General features: G+C 43.6%; 1 protein-coding gene across 2 annotated transcripts in view; it reads right to left on the bottom strand.

Annotated features, from left to right (window-relative positions):
* The window catches only part of tox3 (TOX high mobility group box family member 3), a 123,536-nt gene that overhangs the window by 21,173 nt on the left and 76,974 nt on the right, over positions 1-25,389 (bottom strand). The gene's annotated exons all lie outside the window — the stretch shown is intronic.

Genomic DNA, 25,389 nt, shown 5'->3' with positions numbered 1-25,389 from the left:
TTTGAACAAAAGGGTGTGTATTTGAAATTTGATACATTGAAAAAACAAGAGCCAATACAGGTCAGCAAGGAAATGGATTGGGTGATTGGGACTTGATGTGGGATAGGGTATCGACTAGGGTTGCTATCTGTGATTAAATGTATTCCTGTTGAGGTTTCAACACATGATTTTCCCCCATGCTCCAGCCATTAGTCAGCCAACATATCGATCCTTTGTGACACATTGCCTTCTTACACCAATTGGAAAGCAAAAAGACACATTACCCATGACTGTCAGCCAAACAGCAGTTTTTTTTCAACATTTTTATATCTGGAAAGAGAAATGATTAAAGAAAACAAAAAAAAAAATCTTTATATATGTCCCAATGATTTTTCTCCAGGGTTGCACACAGCACTCTCCTGGAAGTTGATCCTCAATTCCTGGAAACTCCAGGCTATTCCTAAAGATTAGGTCATTAAAGAGTGTGGAAAGAGCGACGAGAGTCCATTAAAGAGCGCAGAGAGGTGAAAGTTCAGTAAAGAGTGTGGAGAGAGAGACGAGAGACCATTAAAAAGCGCAAGGAGCAAGAGATGAAAAACCATTAAAGAGCACGGAAAGAGACACGCAAGTGCAGGGAAAGCAGCTGATTGGTGAGCAGGATTGGTGAGTATTTCTAGTCTTTAAAGTAAAAATAAGGTCTTTAGTTTGAGTTTAGGTCTCTGGTCTTTTTATTTCTTTTTTTGCTTTTTCATAAAAATGGCTTGTTAAGTATAAGATCGATACTGGTGTGTAAAAAAAAAATTACAATAAAGTGTAAAGAGCAGGGGATTCTTCAAGTGTAAGAACAGGGATACTAGAGTAATTAATTAATTAATTAAATTTAATGCAATATCAATGGCAGGACGGGTGATGTGTTGCTGCTGCAGCATGTGGGCACTGCTGGACACCAAGGTGATCCAGGGTGAATACATCTGTAGTATTTTCAGCTCAAGGAGCTTCAGATCTGAGTTAAGGAGATGAAGTCTGAGCTGCAGATATTGTGTCACATCAGGGAGAGGGAAGGTTACCTGGACACTTTGCTCCAGGAGGCGGCCACAACCCTCAGAATAGGTCAGTCAAATTTGGCCTGTGACCAGGGACAGGAGGGTGTGACTGCAGGTGAGGCAGGTACCGGGACCCTGGGGGTAGCAATCGAAGAGTGTCAGCCCCTGTAACCATCCAACAGTAATGAGGTTCTTGCAAGGTGGGTGGACGATAGCAGGGACTGAACGGAGGATGAGCGAACTGACCACGGCACTGTGGTACAAGCAGCCATTCAACTGGGGGGAGGAAATAGGAACGTAGTAATGGTAGAGGATGGTATAATTATAAGGATAGATACTGTTCTCTGCAGCTGTGTGCATGAGTCCCAAAGGCTGTGTTACCTGCCCAGTGCCAGGTTTAAGGACATCTCCTCAAGGCTGGAGAGGAACTTGGAGTGGGAGGGGAGGGATCCAGTTGTTGTCGTCCACGTTGTTACCAACAACATTGATAGGACTAGAAAGGAGGTTCTGATGAAAGAATTTGAACAGTTAGGAGCTAAATTAAAAGGCAGAACCTCCAAGGTAATAGACTCAGGATTACTACCTGAGCCATGGGCAAGCTGGCATAGGATAAATAAAGTCAAGGATTTAAAGGCATGGCTCAAAGATTGGTGTGGGAGGAATGGGTCTCAGTCCATGGGGTACTAGCAGCAATGCTAGGGCAGAAGGGAGCTGTTCCGGTGGGACAGGATTTACTTGAACCTTGTTGGGACCAATGTCCTGGTGAATCGAATAACTAGGGCTGTAGAAAGGTCTTTAAACTAAATAGAGGAGAGGGGATAAATAGGCTTACAAAGCAAAAGGATATGGCAGCATTGCAGAGCATGCTCTTTAGGTAATGATACCCAGAGTGTGACAGGAAGGGACAGAGCGTACAAGCATTAAAAAAAAGCAGCAAATAGGGTCAAAGGGCGGAAAATGGTAAAAAGGCAAAATTAATGGCCTTTACTTAAATGCATGTAGTATTCGGAACAAAATAAATGAATTAACGGCACAAATAGAGGTTAATGGGTTTGATCTTATAGCCATTACGGAGACGTGGTTACAAGGAGATCAAAGCTGGGAACTAAATATTCAGGGGTATGTGACTTTTCGAAAGGACAGGCAGGAAGGAAAGGGTGGTGGGGTAGCTTTGAGAGTACAAGATCGAACAAGCACAATAGGAAAAAATGATCATGGATCGGAAGATATAGAATCCATATGGGTGGAGGCAAGAATTAACAAGGGGAAGAAGACACTGGTGGAAGTAGTCTATAGGCCCCCTAACAGTAGCTATACTGTAGGACAGGGAATAAATGGAGGTGTATAAAAAAGGCAGTACATTAATCATGGGTGACTTCAATCTTCATGTAGATCAGGGAAAAGCAAATTTGTGAGGTAGCCATGAGCAAGAATTCAGAGTGTATTTGGGACAGTTTCCTAGATCAATATGTTTAGGATCCAACCAGGGATCAGACTATTTTGGATCAGGTAATGTGTAATGAGGCAGGTTTAATAAATGATCCCTGAGTAAAAGATCCCCTGGGAAACAGTGACCATAACATGAAAGAACTTAGCATTCAGTTTGAGAGTGAGAAACTTGGGTCAGAAACAACTGTGCTGAACTTAAATAGAGGTAGTTACAAAGGGATGAGAGCAGAGTCGGGTGTAGTGGATGGGGAAAGGAGTTTAGCAGAAAAGATGGTTGATGAACAATGGCAGACGTTTAAGAAAATGGTTCAAGCCTCACAACAAAGATATATCCCATTGAGGAAGAAGGGTTGTAGGAAGGGGATAAACCAACCATGGTTAACCAAGGAAGTTAAGGATAACATGAAATTGAAAGAAAACATACAATGTGGCAAAGATCGGTGGTAAACCATAAATGATGACCTAAAAATGAGGGCGAAAATAAACTTTGAGGGTAAACTAGCAAGTAACATAAAAATGGAGAGTAATAGCTTCTTTAAATATATAAAAAGGTAGCAAGAGGCCAAAGTGAACATAGGCTCCTTAGAGAATGAGGCTGGGGAAATAATAATGGGGAACCAGGAAATGGCGGAGGAGTTGAATAAATACTTTGCATCAGTCTTCACGATAGAAGAGACTCATAGCTTTCCAAATATGCCAAATAATCATGGGGAAAAAGTGGGGGGGAAGGGGGGAATAAATAAAATAACTATCACTAGAGAAAAAGTACTAGGGAAAATAATGGGGCTAAAGACTGATAAGTCCCCTGGACCTGATGGCTTGCATTCTCGGATATTAAAGGAAGTAACTACACAAATAGTGGGAGCACTGTAGTAATCTTCCAAGAAAACTTAGATTCTGGAAAAGTCCCAGAAGATTGGAAAACCGCCAATGTAACACCCTTATTGAAAAAGGGAGGGAGGCAAAAAACAAGTAACTATAGGCCAATTAGCTTAACATCCATCAATGGGAAAATGTTAGAGTCTATTGCAAAGGATGTAATAGCAAAGCATTTAGAAATGCATAATCTAATCAAGCAGAGTCAGCATGGCTCAATGAAGGGGAAATCATGCCTGACAAATTTATTAGAACTCTTTGAAGAGGTAGCAAGCAGGATAGATAAACGGAAACCAGTAGATGTAATATATTTGAATTTCCAAAAGGCATTCGATAAGGTACAGCACATAAGGCTACTAAATAAGATAAGAGCCCATGGTGTTGGGGGCAGTATATTAGCATGGTTAGAGGATTGGCTTACTAATAGGCCAGAATTTTCAGGTCGGTGAGTGGGGGCACTCAGCGCTTCTGGGCACGCGTCACGCTGGATGGGCCTTAATTGGCCCGCCCACATAAAATGGCAGTGCCCAGCCGATTGCAGGCGGCGATCGGCTGCACGCCCACCCTCACCCACTCCCATCCAACCCCCCCAGTGGAGAGACAATTCTTCCATAGAAAACAGAGAATGGGATAAGGGCAGCATTTTCAGGATGGCAACCTGTAGCTAGTGAAGTGCCACTGGGTTCAGTGCTAGGGCCACAATTATTTACAATATATATTAATGACTTAGATGAGAGAAGTGAATGTACTATCGCCAAGTTTGCAGATGACACAAAAATAGGTGGGAAGGCAAGTGGTGAGGATGACACAAAGGGCAGAATTTTCTGCCTGTCGGGTGGGCGGGCCTGACCCAATCTCCAGCGGGCGGGGAGCTGATCCCCGCCAGAGAAGCGGGCCCGCTGCCATTTTACATGGGTGGGCCAACCACTATGCGCTTTCTGAGTGGGGGTGGGGGGTGGGGGGAGTTCCCCAAAAGCAGGTGCGCTCTTTCGCGCATGTGCACGAAAGAGCGAACGTCTCCTTGAGGCTAAGTGCTGCCTCAAGGAGATCGCTTACAGTTCTAAAAACATTAAAGATAGAAAAGAATATCCTTAACATGTCCCCACTATGTGTCAATGTCACATGAGATGAGACATGTCCATAATTTACACTATAACTTTATTAAACTTTTTAAATCCCTGCATGAACTCTCATCCCGCCGGTGGATGAGTTTTCATGTTTTTTCTATTCCCCGCCTGGGCTCCTGGCCTGCCCACCAACCTTAAGGTTGGACGGGCAGGGCCTTTAATTGTTTTAATGATCCTGTCAATGGCCTCAATTGGCCATTGACAGGTTGGCGAGCCCGCAGCTGATTTTACTGCAGATCCGCCTTCCTGAAAATTTAAATGAGGTGGGATGACGTTGGGGGTTTCCCTTGACGTCTTCCCATGCGTTGGCCAGTGGGCTCCACTTCCTGTTCACCGACAGCAAAATTCAGCCCATGAGTTTACAGAGGGACACAGACAAGTTAAGTGAGTGGGCAAAAACCTGGCAGATGGAATATAATGTGGGAAAATGTGAGGTCATGCACTTTGGCAGGAAGAATAGAGGACCTGAATGTTATTTAAATGGTGAAAGACTGCAGAAAGCTGCAGCAGAGAGGGATTTGGAAGTCCTTGTGCACAAATCCCGAAAAGCTAACATACAATTTTAGAGGGTAATAGGGAAGGCAAATGGAATGTTGGCCTTTATTTCAAAGGGAATGGAATTTAAAATAAGGGAAGTCTTGCTAAAACTATACAAGGCACTAGTTGGACTACACCTAGAATGCTGTGAACAGTTTTGGCCCCCTTATCTAAGGAAAGATGTACTGGCATTGGAGGCAGTCCAGAGAAGATTCACTAGGTTGATCCTCAGTATGGAAGGATTTTCTTATGAGGAGAGGTTGAGTAGGTTGGGTCTGAACTCTTCAAAGTTTAGAAGAATGAGAGGTGATCTTATTGAAACACGCAAGATTCTTAGGGGGCTTGACAGGGTAGATGTTGAGGGGTTGTTTCCCCTTGTGGGAGAGTCTAGGACCCGAGGGCATAATCTCAGAATAAGGAGTCGCCCATTTAAGACAGGGATATGGAGGAATTTCTTCTCTCAGAGGGTAGTGAATCTGTGGAATTCTTTACCACAGAGGGCTGTAGAGGCTGGGTCGTTAAGTGTATTCAAGGCTGAGATAAACAGATTTTTAATCAGTAAGGGAAACAAGGGTTCTGGGGACAAGGCAGGAAAGTGGAGATTATTAGATCTGCTATGATCTCAGTGAATGGTGAAGCAAACTCAATGGTCCAAACGGCATACTTCTGCTCCTACGTCTTATGGTTATAGAGGGTTGGCAACCCTAGCATCGGCAACAGGGTTTTAGCTGAACTGAAGTTTATGAGATGTTTAAGGTGGTGAATGGAAAATTAGTTTGGAGAGCATTGAGTTAGTTGAGTTCGGCAGCGACAAAGGCATTGTTATATGGTGCAGAAACTTGGGCAACATCAAGGGGAGGAATAATGACTGGATAATAATGAGATGCGGATGCAGAAATTGATTTTTTTTATTCATTCATAGGATGTGGGAGTTGCTGGCTGGGCCAGCATTTATTGCCCATCCCTAATTGCCCTTGAGAAGGTGGTGGTGAGCTGCCTTCTTGAACTGCTACAGTCCATGTGGTGTCGGTACACCCACAGTACTGTTCGGGAGGGAGTTCCAAGTTTTTGACCCAGCGGCAATGAAGGAACGGCAATATATTTCCAAGTCTGGATGGTGAGTTGCTTGGAGGGGAACAGGTGGTGGTGTTCCCATGCATCTGCTGGCCTTGTCCTTCAAGAAAGTAGTGGTCATGGGTTTGGAAGGTGCTGTCTAAGGAAACTTGGTGAGTTCCTGCAATGCATCTTGTAGATGGTACACACTGGTGCCACTGTGCGTTGGTCGTGCAGGGAGCGAATCTTTGTGGATGGGGCGCCAATCAAGCAGACTACTTTGTCCTGGATGGTGTTCAGCTTCTTGAGTGTTGTTGGAGCTGCACTCATCCAGGCAAGAGGGGAGTATTCCATCAAAATCCTGATGCACAAAATGACAAGAAAGGACAAAATCGGGAACATGTAAAGCAGGAGCTCGGTGAAGATTGTAGACGCATCAAAGAAAGTAGCTGAGAAGAGACTGAAATGGTAAGGTTTTCTGTTAAAGCGAGACAGAGAGAGAGACAGACAGACAGACAGAGAGGAAATGTGGTGAGGCAAGTAAAGGAGATGGGACTGCTGGGAAGAAGGAGAAGAGGAAGGCCTAAGACAGATGGGAAGATGCGGTGGTGAGAAACCTAAATGCAGTGGGATTGGAAGAGGAATGGGTGAGTCTCAGAAGGAGATGCAGATGGGTGATCAACCAGCATTGTGGTGATGCCAAGTAAAATGAGAGGAACTGGAAAAAGACGACGAAGGCAGTGACAAAGGCATGGATTCGGAGATGGTCTGAGACAGGAGTAAACCTGGATGTTGTTACGTTCATATAGGTAGTTTTTTTTGCTAGAAGGGGATATGGACTCAGAAGCAATTAGATCAATTCACTTGGTGAATATACCCATTCAAATCTGGAATCTCATGCTATTCTAGGCAGTAAATAGGGAACATTTGCACAGGCAGTGTGTCTTTGTACCTAATCCATGCTCAGAATCCAATTACACTCACTGCTAGCTGTTTTCTGTGCACCTCTTATAATAGCATTGGACAATTCACAGTTAATGAAAAATCTTATCTCCTATAAACATAATCACCACTGAAATTGTTAATGATAATATGAGATTAATAACTGCTTAAAAATGTCAAAAATTCAGTGAATGAAAAAGAAAGCTGTGCATGCATACAGAAGCAGTGAGCTGTCATTATTTCTCCAAAATCGAAAATGATGAGGTGCCAGACTGATACTGTCTAAGGGAACATACTACAAATATCAGTCCAGTGTAGCTTCTATTAGTGTCACTTCAGATAAAAATAACTGCTTGGTTTGTTTAAATCTGCATTTGAAAACATTTGCTTGTGATTAAAGTTTAATTGCTCTAAATTAATAATGTAGACACAAGAGCATGTACCCTAGACATTTGATTCTGATAACTGTATAGAAACAGTGCAGATGTGTCTTGTTGGGACAGGAATGACAATTATTATTTTGCCAAGCGTTAACATATTGCAAATGTGTTCCGTATTAAAGTGAACTATAATATTTGATTTAAGATCTGCAACCCAGAATGGGCCTACAATCAAAATTAACCTGTCATTGAAACTATTTACTGCATTTTATAGATATTAAAATGAACTGAATGGCTAAATAGGATTTTACATAAATAAGCCATTTGACTGTCATTTTGGATTAAAGTAAAATACTATAATGAGTTGACATTTCTTAAAAATTATATGTAGACTAACTTTGAAATCTAGTACAGAAACATGCCCAGACTGCCAATGTTAGTCTGAATATGAAATGGCGGCAGCTCACAAGGTGTGCAGACTGGGCAGCACTGATGAATTGATTGTGCAGGGAACAATAGGAACAACAGGGAGTGGTTACAAGGCAGTAATCTCAACATGGACTTTAGATGGTGTCATAAACTGCAGACAAGAAGCTCACATGGATACTTGCCATCATATGATGATATGGTTCTATATGTTGTGAATTTTATATAGTGGAGTTATGCAGTTTGAAGTCAGTTTCTGTGCCTGGAAGGGCTGTCAATGCTGACACTGATAGTCAATGTGCTTTATGTGATGGTGTATAGTGTGGTTTACACTTGATTCTTATGTTAAGTTTACAGGTTTGCTGAGGGATAGTCTGCATCCAATAATCAGAACATTTATGGCCAGTGTATACTATAATCATTAACTAAACAATAATGAATAACAAAGCATTAGATTATTAGAGGTCATGCAACCTTCATGATTGCTTTGGAGCTTGTCAAAGAAGAACGTGAATATCTCAATGTCTGCACACCTTCAAGCGTGTTACCACCAGTCTGTCCTTTACCTCGTTCACTGAGCTGTTGTTAAAAGTGACGACTGTTTTAAAACTAGAAAATTCAAACATGTCTAACCTTTGGCTACAGAGCTAAATGGTTTCCACAGTTTCAAACTTAGAATGACATCTGTATCACAAGTTAAAGAATTATTATGCAGAGGCAGATGGAGGATTGGATTCAAATTCAAAATTCAATGCTGTCAGTGAGTGTATCAGTGATCTTAAGATGCTCTGTGGGGTGGCCAGTAGCTGATGAAGCACTTGCTCAAGTGAAACAGGGTTCTCACACAGCATAAGTAAACATTTACTAAAAAAAGTGCCCCATCAAAATGAGAGTCATCACTGTGCCAGTGAGTGAAACAATTTTCCACTTTGGGTAGTGTCAGCTGCCCCGTCTAAGGGAAAGGCATAGGTTAGATGTAAAATAAAGCTTCCTCAGGTCTGTCCCAACCTTCTGCCTTAACCCCATCTTTAGAGCATAGGCCATTTTACCATTTCAATTAAATCATGGCTGATCTGCAACCTAACTCTGCATGCCTCCCTTTGTTTCATATCCCTTAATACCCAACAATCTCAAATTTAAAATCAGTAACTAATCCAACATCATTTGCCATTTGAGGAAGAGAGTTCCAAACTTTTACTACTCTGTGTAGAAATGCTTTCTAATTTCACTCCTGAATGATCTGGCTCCAATTTTTAGGCCATGTCCTCTCATCCTAGACTCTCCCTTAATATCTTGAAAACTTTGATTAAATTGCCCCTTAACTCAACCTATGTTTATGTAATCTTTCCTCAAAGTTTAAATTCTTGGAATCCAGGTATGTTCTGGTAAATCTACATTGCATTCCATACAAATCCTATATATACTTACAAGTCCTATATATACTTTCTAAGGTGTAGTGGCAAAACTGCTCCAATTGTAGTAACCATGGTTTTGCATAACTGTTGCATAACTTCTACCCCCTTGTCTTCTAGCTCTCGAGATATGAAAGGGTAAGATGGTGGTTTAGTATTAGCGTCATTGGGCTAGTAATCCAGAGGCCCAGGCTAAGGCTCTGGGGACATGTGTTCAGATCAGACCATGGCAGCTGTTGGAATTTAACATTCAATTATTAAAAATATAGAATTGAAAGCTAGTTTCAGTTATGGTAACCATGAAACTATCATTTTTTTTTCCAAGAATCCATATGGTTCACTAATGTCCTTTAGAGAAGGAAATCTGCCATCCTTACATGGTCTGGCCTACATGTTACCCCAGACAATGCAGCTGACTCTTAAATACCCTCTGAAAAGGCCTAGAAAGCCATTCAGTTGTACCAAACTGACACAGGTCAAACCAGATGGACTCTAGGGGGGGTTACCACCACCTTTTCAAGGGCAATTAGGGATGAGCAACAAATACTGGCCTTGCCAGTGATGCTCACCTGCCATGGAAGAGCTACCCTTTACAAATTCATGCTGGCTTCCTCTGATCATTTGAAAATTTTTCAAGGGGTTCAGTTACATAATTATAGACCCTAATCATATCCCAACAAATGTTAGGTTAACTCATCTATGATTCCCTGGTTTCCCTTTCTCACCTTTCTTAAATATCAAAGTAACATACATAGCTTTCCAGTCTAAAGAAGTGGTTCTCAGATCGAGAGGAAATTAGAAAATTACAGGGTATCGACAACGTTCTAATCTTCTTCCTATAAAATCTTGGGATCAAACCATCTGGCCCTGGGGATTTGTTGCTCTTGAACACCATGATTTTCTTCATTACTGTTACTTTGCTTATATTAATTTTTGTGAGTCTATGTCCCTGATTTAATATTACTTTTCTTGAGATTTTCGACATGCTGACCCCTTTCTCTGTTGTGAATACTGACACAAAGTAAGTATTCAACAGGTCCACCATTTCCTTATTTTCATTGACAATATCATCGTTCACAATTGTCAAGGGATCCACACTGCTTCTGACCACCCTCTTTTTTCTAAATATAATTTGAAAAATGTTGTGTTGATTTTGATATCTCTTGCAAGTTTCTTTTCAAATTGTAAACATATAATCACAAAGACACATTGCAACACCTACCTTTCTCATGCCAAGAACAATGACCTCTTCCTCCCCTGTCTTGATACCATATACCAATACCATTCCCTTCTCACATCCTCACAATTGCACAACCAGCCGCTCCCAGCATCACTCCCTCTGATCACTGTACACATGCTCATTCCACCTTGCTTCTTTTCCACCTCGGAGCACATGCACTATATACACAAGCCAAGCACACATCTCCTTATTTTTGCAACAGTGCTCTCACTAACTCTTGCCCTCTATTTCTGTAGGACCAGACAGCACATAATTCTAAGGAGAGAACCAAGACCTTTAGAGGGGTATCCACTATCATAACCCTCATGCAAGTATAGCACAAAGCTCTGGAAAATAGTGGCCAGGACATCACCATGGGTGTTGGGGAAGCTGAGGTTTGTGGCTTATCTGAGTAAGGTGTTTGCATTTAATGTGTAAGCCTTCATTCATCTCAACAACTATTCAGCAAGTTTCACAATTTCAAGCAGCATTTTCCAATTTTTTTTTACCTGCTAATGTTCAGCCTCTCCATGCAATCCTAACTCTTGAACCTTCACTCTTATCTTTAGGTTCCTCTGGGCACCAGGAGGCTGCAGACAATACATCCTCATGATAATTATCCTTCTCTGAGACTATCATCCATTCCAACTTTCCCAAGCAAAGATAGGTAGTGAGCCACAGGATTCTGCATGTGGTGAATCACCCACAACGTGCGTGTAGCTGCAGGTATGGTTACAGAGGCAGCCCAGGAGAGAGCTCATGAGAAGACAATGGGCAGAATTGGCCCTGAATTGCACCAAGTGCAGTAGTGGGCATGAAAAGCGATATTTTTCCCATCGGCTGCAATGGCTTGTTTTTGTGCTTTATTGTCCACCTCATTAATAGTGCACTCATGGTAAACATGCCTGATCACTGGTGGTCAGGCTCAGTTTTTCCCATCATGCTGTGATCTCAGTGCTTCCTTGCTCTGGGCATAATATTTGAAGTGCACCAGAGCGCAATGCCTACTTTATGTCTACAGACCAGGACTGCTCCAAATGGCCCCGAAAGCAAAGAAGACAGCAGCTCCCAAATTTAGTGATGCCTTTCTGGAGTCCTTTTTGGGCACTGTTGAAGCCTGCCACGATGTCCTCTACCCCCACTCTGGCCACAGGACATCCACCAGAGTCACCAACTGGCCTCGGAGGCAGTGGGAGCGGCGGTCAGGCCACCGGAGCAAAGAGGTCAACCATCCAGTGCAGGAAGAGGATGAATCATCTCATCCGTTCTGCCAGGGTAAGTCAACTGCCTCATCACTCAACTCTCACAAACCCACCAGGGATCTCAAACCTCAAGGATCAACACCACTAACTCTCACATCTCCATCAAGCTCACGCCCTCTGGAGCTCGTGTCCTTGGCCCTTCCATTGCTCCATTTACCATAGAAACATTTCACGCTGTGCCCTGCATCATGCTCACACTCTCTCCATCATGCTCACACTCTCTCTATCTGTCTGCATGAAGGAGAAGCTGACCCACAACAGCAGGGAGAGGTGCCAGACTGGGGGGTGGAGTGGCCAATATTAGGCCCCTCACTCACTTTGAGGAGTGTGCCATTGTGCTGACTGGTGAAGATGTAGACCATGCCTGTGGCGACGGTGAGGTTGTCGGCAAACAGCCACACCCGCAGCAGGAGGAGGCAGGTTCAGCCGAGCTCCCAGCACTCGGAGGACTGTTGGAAAGAGGCATCTGTCAGGTCGAAGTCAGATGATGAGCTTCTGGATTTGGCCTTCCAATTCATCCTGGAGAGTCAGCAGAAGGCAGGGGAACATCATGCAGAGCTGTTGGAAGCCCCCAACAGTGTGGCATGCGATTTGGAGGAGTGCATCTGCCTGCCCTCTGATGATGTGGTGCCCATATCTGCACACATGGTGGTCTCCAATGGAAGGATGGTGGATGTCATGGACACCTTCGTCCAGCGGAATTTGGAGATGCACGCAGACTTCACGCCATTGTGGTAGCCATGGGTGAGTTCCTACAATGGCAACACAAGAGGGAAGTGGGGCACCTCGACAGTTCTCCGGCTGCTCCTTCCTCTCAAGGAGTCAGGCCAGGGCCCTCGGGCATCCGAAGGGAGGAAGAGATACAACTAGATACCCCTGGGCCATCCACCCAAGAATCTGAGAGGAATCTCTGCTCCCTCCAAGCCCCCTTTGCCTGTGACCTCCTCAGCATCGTCCTCGGTCATGCAGTGGGAGCAGCTGGCCCACGGGAGGGTAGCCCAAGCAAGCCAGGGCCCTCAATGCCTCAGATCTCCAGAGGCAACACACCGAAGTCATCATAGATATCAGGACCAACCATTGCATAGGCTGACTCCACCTCTGCTGCAGATGTCAGAGCAGCACCTAGAAGAAATGATAGGCCTAGAAAAGTTAAGAAATTTTGATCACAAGTGGGTGCATGGGTGAACAAATTTTATCATTTTATTATCTGAAAATATATTCACTTTCACTGAATAACGTGTAATGGTGTCTTTCAGCTTCATTTACAGGCTTCGTAAGTCCTCTCCCTGCAACCCCGTCCCCTCCCTGCGACCTGCCCTCCCCATCTCCACATACCCCCCCCTTCCTCTCCCATTCACACCTAGACCTTCCTCTCCCCCCTTTGCTGCTCATCTATACCTACCCATGGCGAAATCTCTGGAAGATGGGACGAGCCCTTGGCAAAATCCCTTTAGTTCCGAAGCATCAGTGAGGTCCATGAAAATCCGAAATCGAAGCTGCTGCGTGGAGACCTCCCACCCTCCAAGAGCTGCTTTGCAGCAGAGCCATGAGCATGAGGATCCACCCAGCATGCAATGCATGTGTTCCTGTAGCTGTAGGCCTCCAGCATCATCATCTTCTCGGAGGTCCGCGATCTGAGCAAGGCTCTACAGCTAAGTCCCGATTTCTGCACGTTACACTTGTCCAGACGTGTTCTGGACTGGCATGTTTCCCTGCGGTGGTTCAAGGCTGCAGCTCACCACCAAGGGCAGTTAGGGATGGGCAATAAATGCTGGCCTAGCCAGCGAAGCCCACATCCCATAAATTAATTTTAAAAAGGTAAATTGGGTGTTGTTGGGGGGGGGGGGGGTCAATTCCGGTTGGGCCATACTTTGCATCCCATTAGTGGGATGCTGATCAGTTTCACTCCAGCCTCCAGTGGGATTCACGATCCGCCACAGTGGGCACCATTGGTGGCATGAAACCGAGTTCTCCCCTCTCTGCCCGCTGCAAACGGAGTAGAAAATTCCACCTAATGACACGTCCAGCTCTGCTGAGTAGGACAAGGGTGAGGATTCTCACAAGCAGTTATATTAGGTACTGCAGCCATCTGAGATCTCGGTACTGCTGCAATTCTGGCCTCTTGTGCACCGCCAATATTCACTGTTCCATCACTGGTGGCCATGCCTTCAGCTCCCTAGGCCTTAAGCTCTGGAATTTCTTCCCTACATTTCTCTGTCTCTCAACCTCTCCCTCCTTTAAAGTGCTCCTTAAAATCTACCTTTTTGATCACCTGTCCTAATGTCTCCTCACGTATCTAAGTGACAATTTTTGTTGGTCAAACCAATGCTATGTAAGCACCATGAGATGCTTTGCTATGTTAAAGATCCTGTATAAATGCAAGTTGTTACTGTAGTATTTATAAGGCCTGCCAAAGAGATTCAGCGCAATAGCTGAAAGTGTGGAGGAGTCAGATTCCAGCTTGTGCTGTGACATCTTGCACAACAGCAGCAATCTGCAGCCTACATTGGAGAGTAAGGTCACTCATCTCTTGCATCTTTTGCTACAGGGTATTAAGTTGCCCTCGTTCTTCTGCAGCTTCCTCACTTTGCTCCAGTTTTGCTCATCCAATGCAGGCTGCTGTGTTGCTATGTCACCTCCCAATGCAGGTCTCTCTGTTTGCAGTATGATACAGGAGGTTCTGTGGGGCACATCAAAGGAAACCTGTCAAGACATCTGCACCTCTGCATCAGCAACTCAATGGTGTACTCAGTAATGACCCTGCTGCTCCCATTGCTTTGATAACACCAGTGTTGCTTCTGCGAGGGCACTACCAAGTCAGAAAACTGAGTTAAAATGGTAGCACATCAGGAAGGCAGTAGGAAGCACTCTACCATGAACTTAAGCACCTACCCAGCCACCCCATTACTGTTAAATGAATGGGTTAAAACCAGCCCATCAGTGAAAAATATTCAAATTTTGTGCGAAGAGTGCAGGGAAAATTAGAATCATCAAGAAAGTCTGAACCAAAATTAGTGAGAGATGTACATTCAGCGTTAGATAAAGACAATCTACAGCCCCAAGCAAATAGGAACGCAGGAACATGGGACTTAGGAACAAGAGTAGGCCATTTGGACCTTCAAGCCTGCTCCACCGTTCAATAAGATCATGGCTGATCTAGTTGTAGTCTCAACTCCACTCTCCTGATTGTCCCCATAACCCTTGACTCCCTTGTCTATCAAAAATCTGTCCAACTCTGCTTTGAATAAATTCAGTGACTCAGCCTCTACTGCTCTCTGGGGAAGAGAATTCCTCATACTAATGACCTGAGAGAAAATTTTTTGCCTCATCTCAGTCTTAAAAGGGAAACCTCTTATTCTTAAACTGTCTCTCTGTAATGATTGTAAGTTAAACAATTTCTTTCGGTTATAGGGATCATGTGAATGTATGGCCTACTCTTGTTCCTAAGTCCCATGTTCCTGCGTTCCTATTTGCTTGACTGTAGATTGTCTTTATCTAACGCTGAATGTACAGCCCTAAGTGTGGGGAATCTTAGGGGCAGAGCTTTCAGCCTTGGTCTTGGAACAAGCATGTAGCCTCATCAGGAATCTGTAAATAAAGTTTACTGTTTCTTACAAGAAACCAGCCCTGCATTCCACGTTTATTACAATTGGCGACAAGGATAAATAGAGTCAACACAGCAACTTGCTTTGTGACTGTGATTATTCCGATATTTTAAAAGAAGGAAGAAAAGTATAGTGGCCAGCAATGCTTCTCTTTGGTAGAACTGACCCGTCTGACTCATCCATCAAGAACTGGAGTCAGTATATTGAGCGATCAGATTTCTGCTTTGTAGCTAACAAAATAATGGCGAAGAAGAAACAGAAGGCAATTCTCCTAAGTGTCTGTGGGAACAAAACGTATAACCTAATCTGTAGCTAGATGGCTCCGAACGCACCAAATTCCAGATCCTTCACCGAGCTAGTAGACTTTGTAAAAGAATGTTTTTAGTCTAAACACTCTGTGATCATGCAAAGATTCAAGTTTAACTCTCGAGGAAGGGCCCCCGGTGAGTCGATCGCAATGTACATCACAAAGTGAAAACAGTTAAGAGTACTGAGTCTTTGGGGATACTTTAAACAACATGTTGTGAGATAGTTTGGTTTGCAGCATAAATGATGATGCCAATCAATGCCGTTTGCTTGCAGAAGTTGAGATAGACCTGTAGCGTGCCATGGAGATAGCGCTAGCAATGGAGAGTGTTGAGAGGGACTCTCAGGCTCTGCAGAATGTGCAGCATGGCGCCGTTCTGCAGCTAGGCGGGAACCAGACACCAGGCATGGCACGACGATCAGGGAAGCTACCGTGAAGCGGGACATGGTCCCCGCCACGAGAAAAACAAAAAGAAATACTGGAAGCAGTTCAGCACTGACCCAGAAGTTAAAGTGTTACCATTGTGGGGAAATCAGGTACCTGAAGTCTGTAGATTTAAAGAGCCAGAATACCGCTACTGCCACAAATAAGGGCATGTTGGTAAACAGTGCAGGACTAGATCAAGACAGCCATTCAGTAGCAGGTCAAATTAAATGAAGTGCACAATATAGATGAGCTTGAAGATACTGACGTTTATTCCCTACACAATCTGAAGACCAGGAAAACTAAACCAATCACTGTTACACTCCAAGTAAGTGGAAAGCCTTTGCTCATGGAACTGGACACAGGAGCATAGACCACAGTGGTGGGAGAACACATCTTTAAATACCTCAGAGAAGGTACCCAGCCATTGAGTTTGGGAAAACTGCTGCTTGCTTAAAAATATATACAGGAGCAGCAATAAAGGTGAAAGGCATCACCTCTGTAACTCTTTCGAGTACAAACCCGTTTCCATCTGTTTCAGATGAAGTTACATTGTTTCATAGTTTGCCATTGTGAGATTTGAACTCTTGATACTCTTTCGAGTACAAACCTGTTTCCATCTGTTTCAGATGAAGTTACATGTTTCACAGTTTGCCATTGTGAGATTTGAACTCTTGATCTCAGGGTTACAAACCCAGTACCATAACCACTTGGCTTTGAACTCTTGATCTTGGGGTTACAAACCCAGTACCATAACCACTTGGCTATTTAGGCCAAGCCATCACCTCTGTACTTGTATCATACAGGCAACGACAGCTCAGCTGCCAATAATTGTTGTAACGGGAGAAGGACCTAGCCTTCTGGGCTGTGATTGGTTGAAAGAAATCAAATTAAACTGGTCAGAAATTTTTCAAGTCCGAGCAGAAAGAAATCCTGAGTTGAGAAGGAAATATGATGGTGTCTTTTGGAATGAGATAGATGAACCGAAGGACCTTCACAGGAAGCAAGGGTCCCTCAGGTCAGAGTTGGTTCCATGGGAAAATCATGAAAAGAAGCTAATTGAATGCAGTGCCACTCTGAACCAGCTGAAGAAACAGTTGGAGGAAAAAAACCAACAATGCTTGATGTTCCAAGAGGAAGCCAAAAGATACAAAAAAGAGAGACAGAAGGACTGAGGAATTAGTTGATTGAGGCAAAAGAAACAGTAGAAGGAAAAATCATGGAACTTTCCAAGATGCAAATGGGTAACTCAACCCCCGAACTGAACCAAGTTAAGATTTCACCAGAGAGAAATTTGGCTGACTATGAAATCAAAATGAAAGATGAAACAAAAGCCTGTGGCAAACACAAGAAGAAAAAACAGGAATCAAATCCTAAAAGCTAAAGGATATGTATTCAGAACCCTTTCTGCAGCCGAGAAAGGATACTCGCAAATTGAAAGAAAGGGCTTATCTAATATATTTGGAGTAAAAAATATCTAGGGGCAGAATTTTACATTGTCCAACACGCCGGAACATAACATGACGTGTGATGATGTTGGGTGTGCATCCTGATGTTATTGTGCTGGCTCGCGATATTTTGTTTGGTGGGTGCGCACCGGAGCCGGCTGCACGCCTGCCAATAATTGAAAGGCCTATTAAGGCCACTAACGAACTAATTCACTGCAAATTTACGCTGCCTGTCCAACCTTAAGGATGGCGGGCAGGCGAAAAGGCCAAACGGCCTTCACATTTTTTAGGAAACTTCATTCACGAGAGGGATAAGGTTTCCTAAAGCTATTACAAATTAAATAAAAACATGTCCCATCTTACGTGACACAATCACGAGGGGACATGTATTTATTTATTTATTTAAAAAGCGCTTCAATCTCCCTGAGCCAGCTCCGTGCCTCAGGGAGAGTGAAGTGCTCTTTCGCGCACATGTGCGCTAGACCCGACTCTCCCTTCTCCCCCAACCCACACAGGTAGCGTTCAGCACTACCACTTGCAATCCATGCAGGGCGGACCTTAATTGGCCCGCCCACGTAAAATCGCGGTGCGGAGCTGATCGTGGGCGGTGGTCGGCTCCATGAACGCACCCACCGAGCCCGCCCAACGAATGGAAAATCTTAGCCCATCAATATTTGCGTGGTCGACACTTCACCTTAATGTCAGATCACAAACCACTGTTAGGATTGTTTAGTGGAGATAAGGCAAAAATAGCCTCTGCTGGAATTCAAAGATGGGCCTTAATTTTTTTGGCATGTGAGTACACTTTGGTGCACTGTCTGGATGTTCATATAGCAAATGCAGATGCTTTCAGTCGTCTCCCTTTGCTAGACAGTATTACACATGTCCCTGTACCTCAAGAGGTAGTACTTGCCTTGAATTTCCTGGACTCCTCACCAGTTTGCATGAGACAGATAAAGAACTGGACAAATCGGGATCCAATTTTAGCAAGAGTCTGTGAACAGGTATTGCAAGGATGGTCAAATGTACAAGTCTCTGAAGAATTAAAACCATTCTTTGTACATAGATCTGGAAGGAGTTGTCAAGGTGTATCTTGTTATGGGGAGCAAGAGTCGTTATCCCTGTGCAAGGAAGAGAATTATTAGAAAAACTTTATAGTGCGCATCCCGGTATTCCAAAAATGAATATGCTCACACAAAGTTACATCTGGTGGCCAGGTATAGTCAGTGAGATAGAAAAAAATGGTGAAACACTCTCCAGTACCAGAAACAGCAAAGGTTGCCCGATTCAGCCTCACTGCATCCATGGGAGTGGCCTGGTCGACCCTGGGTTAGACTTCATATAGTCTATGTAGGCCCGTTTCTAGGTTCCATGTTTCTGGTGATTATCGATGCACATTCAAAGTGGATGAACGTGTCTGAAGTGAAAACAAAAACAAAATTACCTGGAAAAACTCAGCAGGTCTGGCAGCATCAGCGGAGAAGAAAAGAGTTGATGTTTCGAGTCCTCATGACCCTTCGACAGAACTTGAGTTTGAGTCCAAGAAAGAGTTGAAATATAAGTTGGTTTAAGGTGTGTGTGTGGGGGGCGGAGAGAGAGAGAGAGAGATAGAGAGGTGGAGTGGGGGTGTGGTTGTAGGGACAAACAAGCAGTGATAGAAGCAGATCATCAAAAGATGTCAACAACAATAGTACAAAAGAACACATAGGTGTTAAAGTTGAAGTTGGTGATATTATCTAAACGGATGTGCTAATTAAGAATGGATGGTAGGGCACTCAAGGTATAGCTCTAGTGGGGGTGGGGAGAGCATAAAAGATGTAAAAAAAAAAAAAAAATTTTTTAATATAATGGAAATAGGTGGGAAAAGGAAAATCTATATAATTTATTGGAAAAAAAAGAAAAGGAAGGGGGAAACAGAAAGGGGGTGGGGATGAGGGAGGGGGCTCACGACCTGAAGTTGTTGAATTCAATATTCAGTCCGGATGGCTGTAAAGTGCCTAGTCGGAAGATGAGGTGTTGTTCCTCCAGTTTGCGTTGGGCTTCACTGGAACAATGCAGCAAGCCAAGGACAGACATGTGGGCAAGAAAGCAGGGTGGAGTGTTAAAATGGCAAGCGACAGGGAGGTTTGGGTCATTCTTGCGGACAGACCGCAGGTGTTCTGCAAAGCGGTCGCCCAGTTTACGTTTGGTCTCTCCAATGTAGAGGAGACCACATTGGGAGCAACGAATGCAGTAGACTAAGTTGGGGGAAATGCAAGTGAAATGCTGCTTCACTTGAAAGGAGTGTTTGGGTCCTTGGACGGTAAGGAGAGAGGAAGTGAAGGGGCAGGTGTTGCATCTTTTGCGTGGGCATGGGGTGGTGCCATGGGAGGGGGTTGAGGAGTAGGGGGTGATGGAGGAGTGGACCAGGGTGTCCCGGAGGGAGCGATCCCTACGGAATGCCGATAGGGGGGGTGAAGGGAAGATGTGTTTGGTGGTGGCATCATGCTGGAGTTGACGGAAATGGCGGAGGATGATCCTTTGAATGCGGAGGCTGGTGGGGTGATAAGTGAGGACAAGGGGGACCCTATCATGTGTCTGAAGTGAGATCACCTACATCATCTGCAATCATCAAAAAACTGAGCCAGAGTTTCAGTGTTCATGGTTTACCTGAAGTTGTGTCAGACAATGGTATGGCTCTCACTAGCATTGAATTCCAAAGATTTATGAACCTAAATAGGATTAAACACGTCAGAACAGCAGCATATCATCCCTCATCCAATGGGTTAGCAGAAAGAGCAGTACAAACCTTTGGAACAGGCATGAAGAAATTATCAGAGGGAATGTTAGAAACACGAATTTCAAGATTCCTGTTCAGCTATCATACAACTCATGTGATCATTGTTCAGAATTGTTAATGAAGCTCCAACTCCACACAAGATTGAGTCCACTATTTTCTGATTTAGAGGAGAAGGTGGAGAGAAATCGGGGTACTTAGAAAATGAATCATGACGTTCAGAGTGAAGGTTGAGAGTTTGCTGTGGGAGAGTGTTTTTGTATGAAATTTTGCAACTGGACCGAAATGGGTCCCTGGTATAATTATCTCTGAAACAGGACCTTTATCTTATCAAGTCGAAGTGGAAAACAGGATTGTTAGGAAACATATAAAACAACTCAGAAGTTGAGAAACCCTCCGATAACCAGTTAATCCACCTGAAATCGAAGTCGAAACTTCAACCCCTGAGGTGCCAGATTGATGAAGAACAGACATACTTGATGTATCTGTTGAAGTAAATAATTCTGAACTGCCATTGTTTAGGGATATCCCCGAAGCTGCAGTTCCTGTGCAAGATGATCTGATGGAAGACCCTCCAGTTGTAGAGTTATGTCGCTCTATCTGAATCCGTAAACCTCCTCAAAGACTGAATTTATAATGGCGTGAACTGTATATAATTGTATATATTATAGGTTATGATGTTTTTGTAAATAAGAGGGTAAAACAAAGTTAAATGGGGAGGAATGTAATGATTGTAAGTTAAACCATTTCTTACTGTTACGTGGATCATGAGACTGTATAGATGAATCAGCCCTAAGTGATGGGAGTCTTAGGGGTCCAGCTTTTAGCCTTGGTCTTGGAACAAGCATGTAACCTCATCAGGAATCTGTATATAATGCTTACTGTTTCTTACAAGAAACCAGCCCTGCATTCCAAGTTTATTATGGTGTCCTAGTTGTAGTTTCCCCCAGACAAGGAAACATCCTCCCGGTTTCTACCCTGTCAAGTCTCCTCAGGCTCTTATATGTTCCAATAAGATCACCTCTCATTCTTCTAAACTCCAATGGGTATAGGCCCAGCCTATTCAACCTTTCATAGGATAAGCCCTTCATCCCAGGAATGAGTCGAGTGAACCTTCTCTGTACTGCCCACTCATTTAACCTGTCTCTATTCCTTTGCAGACTCTCTACCTCCTCTAGACAACTCACCTTCCTACCTATTTTGGTGTCATTGGCAAATTTAGCTAAATATCAACTTCCATAAGAGAGAACAGCCTTTCCCTGGTAATATTTTCATGACAAACAAAACAATTCATGGCGGGAAGGGCCCGAAAAACCCCTCAACCTCAATAAGAACTCCTTAATGCAAAGTGGACACAGGGGATTGGATTTTTATCATTACATGTTGGAGCAGAGGCAATGGACAAAAACGGCACTAATGTCACCACGATGTCCCACCTTTGTTTTCAGTCTTGCCAATTTTTGCAAGGGTGGGAGAAGAGCAGGGGGAGGGGAGGGCAGAAAAGTGAAGTCACCCACATGGTTAATTGAGTGCTGAAAGAGCTCACATTCTAAGGTCCCAACATTTTTGTGGGGTGGGCGGCCGTTGGGAGTTGTGAGAAGCTGGCCAGCTCTAGCCTGTCAGGAACTGGATTGGCAGCATGAAAAATGTTTCATTTCATTGAAAAAAAAAGTATAGTTTTGAAGAAAATCTATTCCACAGCAATGACATTGTAAAAACATGAACACTTCCCTACCCTAAAGTAAAAGTAAAATACTGCGGATGATGGAAACCTGACGTAAAAACAGAAAAAGTTGGAAAAACTCCACTCTGAAGAAGAGCCTTATGGACTCAAAATGTTAACTCTGTTTCTGTCTCCACAGATGCTGCCAGATTTGCTTAGTTTTTCCAGTTTTTCTGTTTTTACTTCCCTACCCTATCCCAGGTTCCAGTTCTTCACCTGCAATGTGAAGATTCAGATGCTTTCTTCTCTAATGGTCTTTTCTGGAGGTCAGCCTGATTAACAGACTTGCCTTGCAGTTTGGCGGGAAGCACTCCGGAGAAAGCTACAGGACTACTAGGTAGGTCCGAGCTAGGACCCAGGGATGGGCGAGGACTCCAATCTCTTGACTCTGAAGGGGAGGTGGTTCAACTCCAGGGGATGTGGGGTCACATCTCAGAGCACGGAGTGGTATTTGATCTCTGATCCCAGGGAAGGGGTTTCATTTGGGCGTGGGCAATCTGATTCCCCTAGCCCTGAGCTGTCCAATCCCATCACTGATTCTTTGCATTGGGTAGGGATCCGATGCTGGGGAGCTTGGGCGCTGGGGGTGTGAAGGGACGGTGCTGCTGCTCCTCCTATGGGAATTGTCTTTTCTCCAGAACTGTCTTTGCCTGTCTTCAGTGTGTCAGGTTTCCTCTGGCCTGGAAAACCTAACTACTCACTGGAAAACCTGCAAGGTAGGTTAAACAGAGAGAGAAAGCCTCATTAACATACTCAAGTTGCCAACTCGCCTCTTGGGAGCTGGTTGGCTGCCCACCCCTTTCCCTGCTTGAGGTCAGCAGGTTGAAATTGGTTTCCTAATTCACTCGGAATTTTTTCTGATTTAACCCCTCCAGCCTAATCCCAATCTCACTCACTCACTCATCTTTAAAACCCCCGTCCCATCACCCCTCAAAAATGTCTCATGCAATAAATGATCACAGCTGGAACTCGATGGTCTCTGAGCAGCTGCTGAAAAGTGGTTGGTAATTAAATACACAAAAAAAGTGCAGAACAAAGCATCATGTTGCTGGTTACAGACAAGCTCCGGACATCATAACGAAGGCATCTGGGACCAAAGGAATACCATGTCTTTTGTTCCCTCTTCAGCTTATGCCATTCTTGCAGTTACTGTCAATCCTTGTGATCAATCATAGTTTTTTACTCTTATTACTATATCGTATTGGTTAGAGACTAAAGTATAAACCACTTTGACCTTCACTCAACTCTTTTTATTAAAGTAAAAGATTAATTGTTTTTTTCTCTTAGAATCCCAGTATCATTCTTAGGTAATACAGCAAAAATGTTGAACCATTGTTATCTTGTTAATTTTCCAACCAGTTTATTTCACTCCTTTTCTGTTCCCTCCTGAAGTTGTTGACTCTTGGCTGGGATAAGGTCCCAGCATTTCACCCAATTGGTCATTGGCAGTCTGACAATGATTTATTTTTTTGACTGCAGTCCCTTCTGGAGGGAATGTTGGATAACTAATGGGAGAGGGAACCCCAAATGATTTTTTTCTTGCCTAACCTGAGGCAATTAATTTTTAATGCCCAAGTGCTGTTCCAGCTAAAATTAGCTAACTCAGCACAGGTCTGAAAGGCACAATTCAGTAGCAACATCCTGAGTCACTAAGGAATCCTTATTATTGTTTCAGTCAATATTTGCTATATACATCTAAAAACTAATTTGCAAATTGTGTGTATATATCCGGGTTCCTCCGTACCTTAATTATAAAATCAATTTACTATATTCCCGGTTTTGCCATATTTGTCGGATACAAATTATTACTCAGTGGAGTGCTCATAAAACCTGAGTCTATTGGCAATGTTACTTTATGAATAATTATTAATTGCATATTAAATTAAATGGCTTCAAACTCTGCCATTGCAAGCCTCTTGTTACAACAAATTAGTCCTAGCTCAACTTGAGAAAACAGGATAGAAATTCTGCAGACCATTTCAGAAGTACTAAAGTGCAAGAGGATGGGATTCTGCTTGCTTCTCTTTCCAGTTCTGGAAATGGGATCATCAGAATATTTAGGATGTGTGCTGCCGGCTGTAGTGATGCAACAAGGCATCCTGCTCTGTTCAGAAAGCACCAAGAACAGCACCCTGCCACGTCGAGACGGAATACACCAGACTCAAATTGTATCAAAGACAATTGGCCGCAAAACATTTACCGTAACCCAGGGAAATCATAGAACTGACAATTTTAAGGTAATTGAGTATCTACAGGGGAAGCCTTGGACACACATTGGATGAGGATAATTGAACATCTCTCAAGAATGCTGCAGATGTTGGAGTCCAAATTGCACAAAGGAGATTATGCTCAAAGTTGATGTACTTGGAAACACAGTGATTGTCAGAGATTTTGTAAGAAGTGCAATGGCCTCTGGTCAAAGAAGTCTGAGGCCACCCTAAAGACTCAACCAACAGCAGGAGAAATGCAGAAGAGGAGAAACAGGCTACTGGATCTGAAATTGTTGCTAGGCTTTTTGGCTTTGCGTGACAGGACAAGCACAGCAAAACATGCGGGACCGCTGAACTGGATTAGCTTTCTTAGATGATCATTTCGAGGGTGCAACAGGCTGAGACAAACAAAATTTTGAATGAAAAGCAAGTTCTTGAAAGACTCCTCAGGAGGTCTCCACATCTACACATTGCAATAGACAATCCCAATTATATGCAAAGGGGAAGGAGAATGGATATAGCACATGAAGCACTATGGAACCATTCCACATCATGTAACCCTAAATACATTCCATATACCAAATCCTTGCGTTATTAAAGGCAACTACAAAATATTGTAACAATTCATCTTAACTCAATCATTGCTGGCGTGTACCTCAACTCCACTTGATCCAAGTCCCTCGACACCCATACTCAATAAAAATCTGTCGGTCTCGGTGTTGAGAATGTCAATTTTCTCAACTTTGGTGGAAGAGTGCACATTTCCACTATACTTGGAACAGCCTAGCTCTGGTTTTAAGATTGTGACCCCTTGTTCTAGATTCTCCATTCGCAGGAAATAACTTCCCTGTATTGACTATATTAAATCATTTTAAACAACTCAATTAGATCACCCCGAACCTGCTGAAGTCAATGAAATACAATCAGAGTTTAAGTGCAGTGCCCAAATTGAATGCAGAAATCCAGATGGATTGTAAAAAAGGTTTCACACAACCAAAGTGGAACGTCCTTTAGACAAAGGCCAACATTTCAGTAACCATTTTGATTACTATTGTACCTGTGTTCTAGTTTTGCGTGATCTGCATACCTGGACACACAAGTACCATTTCAAGGGGGTTAAATTGTGTGGCTACCAAAAACAGGCATGGGGATTGTGATATGTGTTGAACTCAATCCCGCCACTTCCAATGCA

This window comes from Carcharodon carcharias, chromosome 7 (assembly GCF_017639515.1).
Source record: "Carcharodon carcharias isolate sCarCar2 chromosome 7, sCarCar2.pri, whole genome shotgun sequence".
Lineage (NCBI taxonomy): Eukaryota > Metazoa > Chordata > Chondrichthyes > Lamniformes > Lamnidae > Carcharodon > Carcharodon carcharias.
Note: the sequence above shows the minus strand (reverse complement) of the source record. Positions and strands in the feature narration are given on the sequence as shown.